The sequence below is a fragment of the Bombina bombina genome, chromosome 10 (assembly GCF_027579735.1).
Source record: "Bombina bombina isolate aBomBom1 chromosome 10, aBomBom1.pri, whole genome shotgun sequence".
Lineage (NCBI taxonomy): Eukaryota > Metazoa > Chordata > Amphibia > Anura > Bombinatoridae > Bombina > Bombina bombina.
Window position 1 is genome coordinate 185,713,039 of NC_069508.1, and position 10,568 is coordinate 185,723,606.

Genomic DNA, 10,568 nt, shown 5'->3' on the forward strand with positions numbered 1-10,568 from the left:
ACTGTCTAATAAATATACATTACACAGTACAGTTACACACATAATAACACAGTCTAATAAATATACATTACACAGTACAGTTACACTCATAATAACACTGTCTAATAAATATACATTACACAGCACAGTACAGTTACACTCATAATAACACTGTCTAATAAATATACCTTACACAGTACAGTTACATAATAACACTGTCTAATAAATATATCTTACACGGTACAGTTACACTCATAATAACACTAATAAATATACATTACATAATACAGTTACACACATAATAACACTGTCTAATCAATATACATTGCACAGTACAGTTACACACATAACACTGTCTAATAAATATAATACACATAACACTGTCTAATAAATATACATTACACAGTATAGTTATACTCATAATAACACTGTCTAATCAATATACATTACACAGTACAGTTACACTCATAATAACATTATCTAATAAATATACATTACACAGTACAGTTACACACATAATAACACTATCTAATAAATATACATTACACAGTACAGTTACACACATAATAACACTATCTAATAAATATACATTACACAGCACAGTTACACTCATAATAACACTATCTAATAAATATACATTACACAGTACAGTTACACTCATAATAACACTATCTAATAAGTATACATTACACAGTACAGTTACACTCATAATAACACTATCTAATAAATATACATTACACAGTACAGTTACACTCATAATAACACTATCTAATAAATATACATTACACAGTACAGTTACACTCATAATAACACTATCTAATAAATATACATTACATAGTACAGTTACACACATAATAACAATATTTAATAAATATACATTACACAGTACAGTTACACTCATAATAACACTGTCTAATAATTATACATTACACAGTACAGTTACACTCATAATAACACTATCTAATAAATATACATTACACAGTACAGTTACACTCATAATAACACTATCTAATAAATATACATTACATAGTACAGTTACACTCATAATAACACTATCTAATAAATATACATTACACAGTACAGTTACACTTATAATAACACTATCTAATAAATATACATTACACAGTACAGTTACACTTATAATAACACTATCTAATAAATATACATTACACAGTACAGTTACACTTATAATAACACTATATAATAAATATACATTACATAGTACAGTTACACACATAATAACAATATTTAATAAATATACATTACACAGTACAGTTACACTCATAATAACACTGTCTAATAATTATACATTACACAGTACAGTTACACTCATAATAACACTATCTAATAAATATACATTACACAGTACAGTTACACTCATAATAACACTATCTAATAAATATACATTACATAGTACAGTTACACTCATAATAACACTATCTAATAAATATACATTACACAGTACAGTTAAACTCATAATAACACTATTTAATAAATATACATTACACAGTACAGTTACATATTAACACTGTCTAATAAATATACATTACACAGTACAGTTACACACATAATAACACAGTCTAATAAATATACATTACACAGTACAGTTACACTCATAATAACACTGTCTAATAAATATACATTACACAGCACAGTACAGTTACACTCATAATAACACTGTCTAATAAATATACCTTACACAGTACAGTTACATAATAACACTGTCTAATAAATATATCTTACACGGTACAGTTACACTCATAATAACACTAATAAATATACATTACATAATACAGTTACACACATAATAACACTGTCTAATCAATATACATTGCACAGTACAGTTACACACATAACACTGTCTAATAAATATAATACACATAACACTGTCTAATAAATATACATTACACAGTATAGTTATACTCATAATAACACTGTCTAATCAATATACATTACACAGTACAGTTACACTCATAATAACATTATCTAATAAATATACATTACACAGTACAATTACACACATAATAACACTATCTAATAAATATACATTACACAGTATTGTTACACATATAATAACACCATATAATAAATATACATTACACAGTACAGTTACACTTATATTAACACTATCTAATAAATATACATTACACAGTACAGTTACACTCATAATAACACTATCTAATAAATATACATTACACAGTACAGTTACACTCATAATAACATTATCTAACATTATCTAATAAATATACATTACACAGTACAATTGCACACATAATAACACTATCTAATAAATATACATTACACAGTACAGTTACACACATAATAACACTATCTAATAAATATACTTTACACAGTACATTTAAACTCATAATAACACTGTCTAATAAATATACATTACACAGTACAGTTACACTCATAATAACACTATCTAATAAATATACATTACACAGTACAGTTAAACTCATAATAACACTGTCTAATAAATATACCTTACACAGTACACTTACACTTATAATAACACTTTTTAATAAAAATACTTATAAAGCCTCAAAGACATTAGGTCTTAGGTGTTATAAAAAAGTCAGGCAAATGGCTTTAACATAAAGATAAATGCATATAAATATTTATCTATATGTATATAACTTGGGTGAAACGCGCATAGAAGCCCAGTGTAACTTGGTTAAAAAGACGTGTAGCTTCCCTCTAATGAGGGAGGTCAGGATGAAATAATCTATATGTCTGCTACCTAAATGTATGTTTTGACTATACTGTTTATCCCATGTTTCAACTAGAGTTTAATCCAGCTACATATATTTCTTGTAGGGTCACCAGCAGTGTTCCCTCTAAGGCCAGTTCTGTGTGCGGTCCAGCAGTGAAACAGTTAATTAGGTAACCACACCCTGCAATTAGCAAACACTGCACAATGCAGATGGCAAGGTATGGTTCTCTTGTTAACTGTTTCACTGCTGGGCTGCACACAAAACTGTCCTTAGAGGGAGCACTGGTCACCAGACTAGCCTCTTTGAATAGTATTTACATGATCTGCTGGACTTAGGTACATAATTAATAAGCTTAGCTATAATAAACCCCATTGCACACACCCTTGAATGTGCAGAAGTATATGAATATAAGTTTTTCTTAATGAGGTGGTTTAGGGTGTAATAGCCTCCATATATACTACCTAAGTCTGTGTTATGTTTGCAGTGTTTACCTTATGTTTAAGTTAGAGTCTTTTCCTGTCAGAAATCATTTCTCAGGGTTTATACAACCTAGCATTTATTGAACAGTTTTAATAAGGGTTGACATGCCTAACTACAGTGATAGCATCCCTAGTTACAAAACTACCCCATATATATCCTTGAGTTTGAAACACCCATAAAGCAATACTATTATAGCACACGATCTAGACAGTCAGATGAGTACTTTACTATTACTTTACTTTAGATGGTTTATGGTGGGCCCTGCTACCAGCGGCCGAGGTGGTGGGGCAAATCATGTTTTAATATTACATGGGGACTCCTTATCTGAGAATATGCTATCTCTAGACCCTTTAAGTATAAGCGCCACTAAACCTTCTACAAGATTTAATTGCTATTTGGCTATTTATAGAAACATCCTATTACCTATCCTGTCCTTCACATGACAAGCTTAGTACTAAGCAGCCAATGACCCATTTGAGAGCCACTATAACCCTATAATACTTAAATAACACCCACCCTAAATTGACAATGGTTTCTACCCCCCTCCTTATTCAGTAAACTATTGCACCAGACAGTCCTGTGGCCCTCTGGATAACTATATCTGAGGGCAGTGACTAAATGAATCTATTGATCCCTCCTCTGTATATTCCTTGTGCTCCATCCATTATAACTAAATAATCTTGGCTAATTATCATTATGCATAAATCTTGGGTCCAAGAGTGGCCCATTTTATTATTTTATTCTTTCCCCAAAGTTCCCCTTTATATCATAAACCTAGCCCAGGGGGTCCAAGAGAGACCTCTATGTTTTCTCAGGGGACATCACTTTGTCTCATCTCATATTTTACCATACTTTAGGGGGGCAAACCTTCATAGAATACAGAGGTTCACTTTCTGTTAATATTCATAGGCAATATTTGTATTATTACATGTTCTCTGGAGATTATGTCTATGACAGTGTTTTGTCTTGTTTTTTATCTTGGATCTCTGTGGAATAATATGCCTGTTTTACCTATTTTACAACCTCAATAAAAAAATTAAAAATGTTAAAAAAAAAGGCGTGTAGCTTGTTGAACTTAACGAGGGTGTTATCAGCTGAACATTCTTGTACCTTTAAGCTTGGGAGCAAGATTAGACCCTGGATTAGACCCAACACAAGGGGCGTGGCGACACCTAAGGGCCCTCAGCATTACACGGTCGGTGTTAATAGCTGCAATAAGGAAATGCATCATCAAATTTCTGTGATATGCTATCAGCTTACAATACCCAGGATGGCTTGAGTGATCCCTATAACAAGGAGCCCCCTTTGGTGATCAGCTTTCAAATAGCAGCAGAGAGAAAGTGAGTGATAACCGTCTGTGAGCGGACCGGTATGCACTGTATGCTGAGTGATAACCGCCTGTGAGCAGACTGGTATGCACCGTATGCTGAGTGATAACCGCCTGTGAGCAGACCAGTATGGACCGTATGCTGAGTGATAACCGCCTGTGAGCGGACCGGTATGCACCGTATGCTGAGTGATAACCACCTGTGAGCAGACCGGTATGCACCGTATGCTGAGTGATAACCGCCTGTGAGCAGACCGGTATGCACCGTATGCTGAGTGATAACCGCCTGTGAGCAGACCGGTATGCACCGTATGCTGAGTGATAACCGCCTGTGAGCAGACCGGTATGCACCGTATGCTGAGTGATAACCGCCTGTGAGCGGACCGGTATGCACCGTATGCTGAGTGATAACTGCCTGTGAGCAGACCGGTATGCACCGTATGCTGAGTGATAACCGCCTGTGAGCGGACCGGTATGCACCGTATGCTGAGTGATAACCGCCTGTGAGCAGACCGGTATGCACCGTATGCTGAGTGATAACCGCCTGTGAGTGGACCGGTATGCACCGTATGCTGAGTGATAACCGCCTGTGAGCGGACCGGTATGCACGTATGCTGAGTGATAACCGCCTGTGAGCAGACCGGTATGCACCGTATGCTGAGTGATAACCGCCTGTGAGCGGACCGGTATGCACCGTATGCTGAGTGATAACCGCCTGTGAGCAGACCGGTATGCACCGTATGCTGAGTGATAACCGCCTGTGAGTGGACCGGTATGCACCGTATGCTGAGTGATAACCGCCTGTGAGCAGACCGGTATGCACCGTATGCTGAGTGATAACCGCCTGTGAGTGGACCGGTATGCACCGTATGCTGAGTGATAACCGCCTGTGAGCGGACCGGTATGCACGTATGCTGAGTGATAACCGCCTGTGAGCGGACCGGTATGCTGAGTGATAACCGCCTGTGAGCGGACCGGTATGCACCGTATGCTGAGAGGTAACCGGCTATAAGCGAACCCGGGATGTATCATATATTCTGTGTTTAACTGCTGATATAAAATGATCCGGATATAAGGGGTATTTTTAAACTCAAGTCGAGGAACTCAACAGGTGGCTGTAAACGGCTGCACTGTGAAATATTTGGATATACCTGCAAGTCTAATCCAGAGGTTTTGAATATCATGTTGATTATCTGTTGATGAATTGGCTTATGATTGGAAAATCATTTTTGGATATCTGATGCTACAAATTATTTCATATATTGGGATCATTAATCCTTTGGGTGGACTCATACATGAACTGGTATCTGCTCAAAAGCCCATCTGGTAACTGTGTTGATATGCTCTTGCCCCAAGCTAATGTGTTTTCTCTTTATGTTGCAGATTGACGTGATGTGATATAATATTATGATGGAGGTTAGGATATAAACATGTGATATATATTGTTATCATGGAATTTAGGGATGTTCTCCTCACTGGAAAATTATTAATTTGTGGTGTTATAGCCTGTTGCTATAATAAATTGTCATTTTTATCTTTTCTTTTTGTGTGTGTGTGTGTATATATATATATATATATATATTTATATATGGTAGAGTATATGTTTATTTGTGTGTACAGACGTATTTATATGTGTATATATGTATTTACAGACATATATACACATATAAACACATAATACATATGTACATATACAGTATATAAATAGTGCATTGGAGCTCCGGTGAAAACATAAAAAAACATTTATACAATATTCATATTAAATAAAGTGTTATACTGTGTATTTACTGTAAATATTTCACATCTCTATGATCTGCACATAGCAGAATATGTTCTATGTATTTATATATATGCCTATATATATCTGTATATACCTATATATAATCATTAAAATATACAGGTATAGATATATATTGTACCAAAATACCATCATATATATATATATACACAAGCAATTCTGGGCACATGCACTCTCACCACCTTTCATCAACTGCCAGGGTGCTCTCAGGGAGTATAGAGTAGCAAATGATTCAAAGCACTCACTGGTCTTCTGACATCAAACTTGAAAAAATGTATTGAGTGACGTTTCGGGACATATAGCGTCCCTTCTTCTGGCGGGAAGTTTGATGTCAGAAGACCAGTGAGTGCTTTGAATCATTTGTTACTATATATATATATGTGTATTTATGAATAAATAGAACATATTCTGCTATGTGAAGAAGAAATGTGAAATATTTTTATTTTTATTTTAGGTTAGCACACTTGAGAATAAGGTTTATGTTGAAGTCGTTTTTTTCTACTTTTTTTGCGCCATTGGCTTCTATGGGGGAATACGTTAAAGAGGTCGCAATATTTGAAGTTTGGCTTTTTGTGCGCATTTTAGCGAGCAAGAGAACATTTTTACTTTCAACTTGTAATACAAGCGCTATCCGACGCACGCAAAAAGCTTACTTCTAGCGGAGTTAGCGAGCTATTGTTAAATACTGCTCCACTTGTTTATGTGTTTTTAAATTTTGTGTTTAGTGGCCCTTTTAAAAAGTTTGAATATATTTTTTACTAGGTCTGTTTAAGAAAGGGGGACCAAAGTCACAAACCTTCCACTTTGCACTTTATTGTTTAGTATGTTGAAGAGGTTAAATCATTCGGAATAGGGATCACGGATGTTGCACAAAAAATGTTCTTTTTATATCAGGAAAGAATTGCTGGAGCATTTCAGAGGTAACTTTGGAAGTTGAATGATTATGTAAACGGAACGTATTTTGAGAGAGTGGAAGAGTTCTTGAATAAAGGTTTAGAATGAGCTTTTTGTATATTTCTGTTTTTCTTTGCACGTCTGAGAATTTATAGTTGGTTTATTAGTTGCTGCACACTCAGTCCTATTCCCAGATGAACTAAACTTGGCAGTTCTTTAATTTTGTGTTCTGAGAAAATCAAAATACAAAAACACTTGGTCTTTTTTTAGCAGTATCTTGCTGCCAAGAGTAAATTATCAATATTATTTAAAAATGCAAAAAAAAATAGTTTTCAAAGATTCTAGTATTTATTTCTGGATTTCCAGGAATAACTGTTTAATAAAACATATCCCATGAAAATGTAAATAAAGCTGAGCATTATCACATTAATCAAGCGCTGTTCTGAAAAACAACTTAAGTGGGACAGTAAAGTTAAAATTAAACGTTCTTGATTCAGATAGAACATACCATTTTAAACAACTTTCCAATATACTTCTATTACAACATATGCTTCATTCCCTTGGTTTTCTTTGTTGAAAAGCATACCTAGATTCAGGCGCATGTAGCTGTTGATTGGTGGCTGCACATATATGTCTCTTACTAGATTTGTTCAGCTAGCTCCCATTAGAGTTATGTTGATCCTGAATCTACCTAGGTATGCTTTCCAAAAAAGAATATCAATTTTTAACTGAGGGGTTGTGCTTAGGGCATTAATAACAGACATATGATTTTGAAAAACTGGGTTTTGGCAGGTTATGGGGTTAATAGCTGAGGGGGTTAGTATTGGGGTTGTTGCAGTTTGTGGAATTTATTGTGAAAGATTTTTAGATTTAGGGGGTGGGGTGTTTAAGGGGTTAATAGCAGTAAGGGGGTTTAAGTATCAGCGGGGTTATTGTAATGGGCAGTTGTAGCTATTTATGGGGTTAATAGTGGTTAGAGGGTTTTAGCAATGGGGAAATTATTACAAAGGGGGAGTTTGGTTGTTTAGGAGTTAATTGCAGAGTGGGTTGGTGGAAGGTGAGTTGTTGTGATAGGGACGGCAGAGGTTTAGGGGTTAATAGTGACATGGGAAGCAGCATTCAGAGATGTATTTAGATTTTTTTTGTTTTGTGCCAGTATTAGACATAAGGCTAGATTTATAGACAAAAAGTCTGTTTAGTAAACACTTTGATCAAACTGCTCAATGAGGGAACAGTGTATTACGTTCACACAATTAACCCCTTAGTATACTCTGCTGAGCTTCGCAGTTTCATAGGCAACTTTGCATAGACGCTGTGCAACTTTTAACAAAGTTCATCCAGTATATAATATAGAAGTCGCTTACCCAGTCGTCGTTATGCTGAAATGAATACCTGGTAATACTCTTTCCGTGACTCTCTCCAACATAATTTTGTACCTATGATTAAGTGCCGCAGGGCACGAAACATGTAAGGTCTCCTCCTCCATTACCTGTTTGCAACAAGAGTGTTGTTATTTTAAATATTTTTTTGAATAAAGAAAGACTTTTTAACTTTTACCCTGGAGTGCCGCCTGTCCTTCTCTACATAATTTTGTATAACACCGAGCTCCACTTTTTTGCGGAAGACGTCAACAGCTACCTCAAGCTTCTCCGATTAGCGCTTCACTCGGTTGCGGTCCCGTGACCTGTCCGGAAGTGTCGTATCCCAAGTATAACAGGTATGGTCATAGGCAGATACAACCACGTAAAAAGGCGTCCAACCTTAAGACAAATCTCGATACTCAATCAGACAAAAAGCGGTTGTGTTGTCATCAAACTTTTCAATTTATTTTGCTGTGTAAAAGCAACACATCATACGTGGTACAACAGGTCAGATAAATCCTACGCGTTTCATGCCGACAGGCACTTCGTCAGGGATTTATAGTTGTATAGTTGTAAAGGGAAAATGATTATGCTTGAAATTCATTGTGTATTATTTCACCCTTTTCCTGCCAGTAACATATCTAGCTGTGTCAAGTGCCCCATAACATGATATCTCTGACTGCTAGCAATAATAATTATATGTTCAATACTCACTGGGGAACGAGAGGTGTCACACAAACCTCACATGGGGAACAAGGTGCTAGACGGGGCTTACAGGGCGCTCTAGAAGAGAAGACAAGGTTTTTCACTTCAACCTTGTTCATGCCTGCCATATTAATAAAAACTCCCCTCTGAAGTTTCTTGTCCAGCAGTCATATCTCTCTATTTGAAAGCTGAAGAGGTTGTCTCATTTATATTAGACATATGCACAGGCGAAAAAGGTGTCTCGTGCAAAAGATTTGTTTTAGTTCAGTCAAATTTCATCAATGGAGGCATTTGTTTCTGATGAATATTGGATTCAGATTAGTTACCGTTATTTCCTGTCTTTAAATGTTAAAAGAACCTACAACTCTTTATGACTAAAATCCAGCATTAAAAGACTACTAAACATAATAGAAATGCATAATCAGCAAATGCATTATAAAAAGACAATTTATGATGCGATTTCTTTCTGAGAAATTTTAAAGTTAGTTCTATTTTCCCTCCCACTGCATCATGTGACAGTCATAAGCCAATCACAAAATGCATTTACATATATGCTGTGAATCTTGCACATGTAAGTACTGGTGCCTCAGAAAGTGTGCATATAAAAATTATGTACATTTAGATAATGGAAGTGAATTTGAAAGTTGTTTACAATGTGTGCTCTATCTAAATAAATAAATAAAGTTTAATTTTTAATTGAGTGTCCCTTTAAGTGCCTGACCGGCTGTCCCTAACATCAGTCATTAGTAATACTATAGCAGAATAAGACGGGGATTATGTACACATGAATGGTCAGATCCTCTGTATATCATTACAAACAAAGTAGTTTATTAACCAAACAATCAGTGGCATCACTAGGGGGTACGGGGGGTGCAGGATGCACTGGGTGACACCTTGGAGGGGGGTGACACCAACCCCCAAGTAACACCACCGTGAAGTACAATATAACTCCTTCCCCCCCATTCCTGCACATTTTTGGTGCCAAAAATCACAAATGAATGAATCGATTTCATCAAGCAGTCATTTGTTTTTGTCCATTTCGTCTAATAATATATTCAGTTGTTCAGATATCGGACAACTCGACAAATCAGCTAAATTTGGACGAATTTGCATAAATCCGAAGCCTGAAAGCAAATCTCTAGTTTTTATCTCCATTTAATTTTTCTTTAACCATTCTCAGGTTTTCTTCTCTGAATATGTTAAAGTGGACAGTTTCATAAAGGGACTTTTTTTCTTTCAATTTAATTTATTTATAAATGTTTTAAAGGCGTTTTATGATGCCAGTGTCTTTCACAGTGGAACGT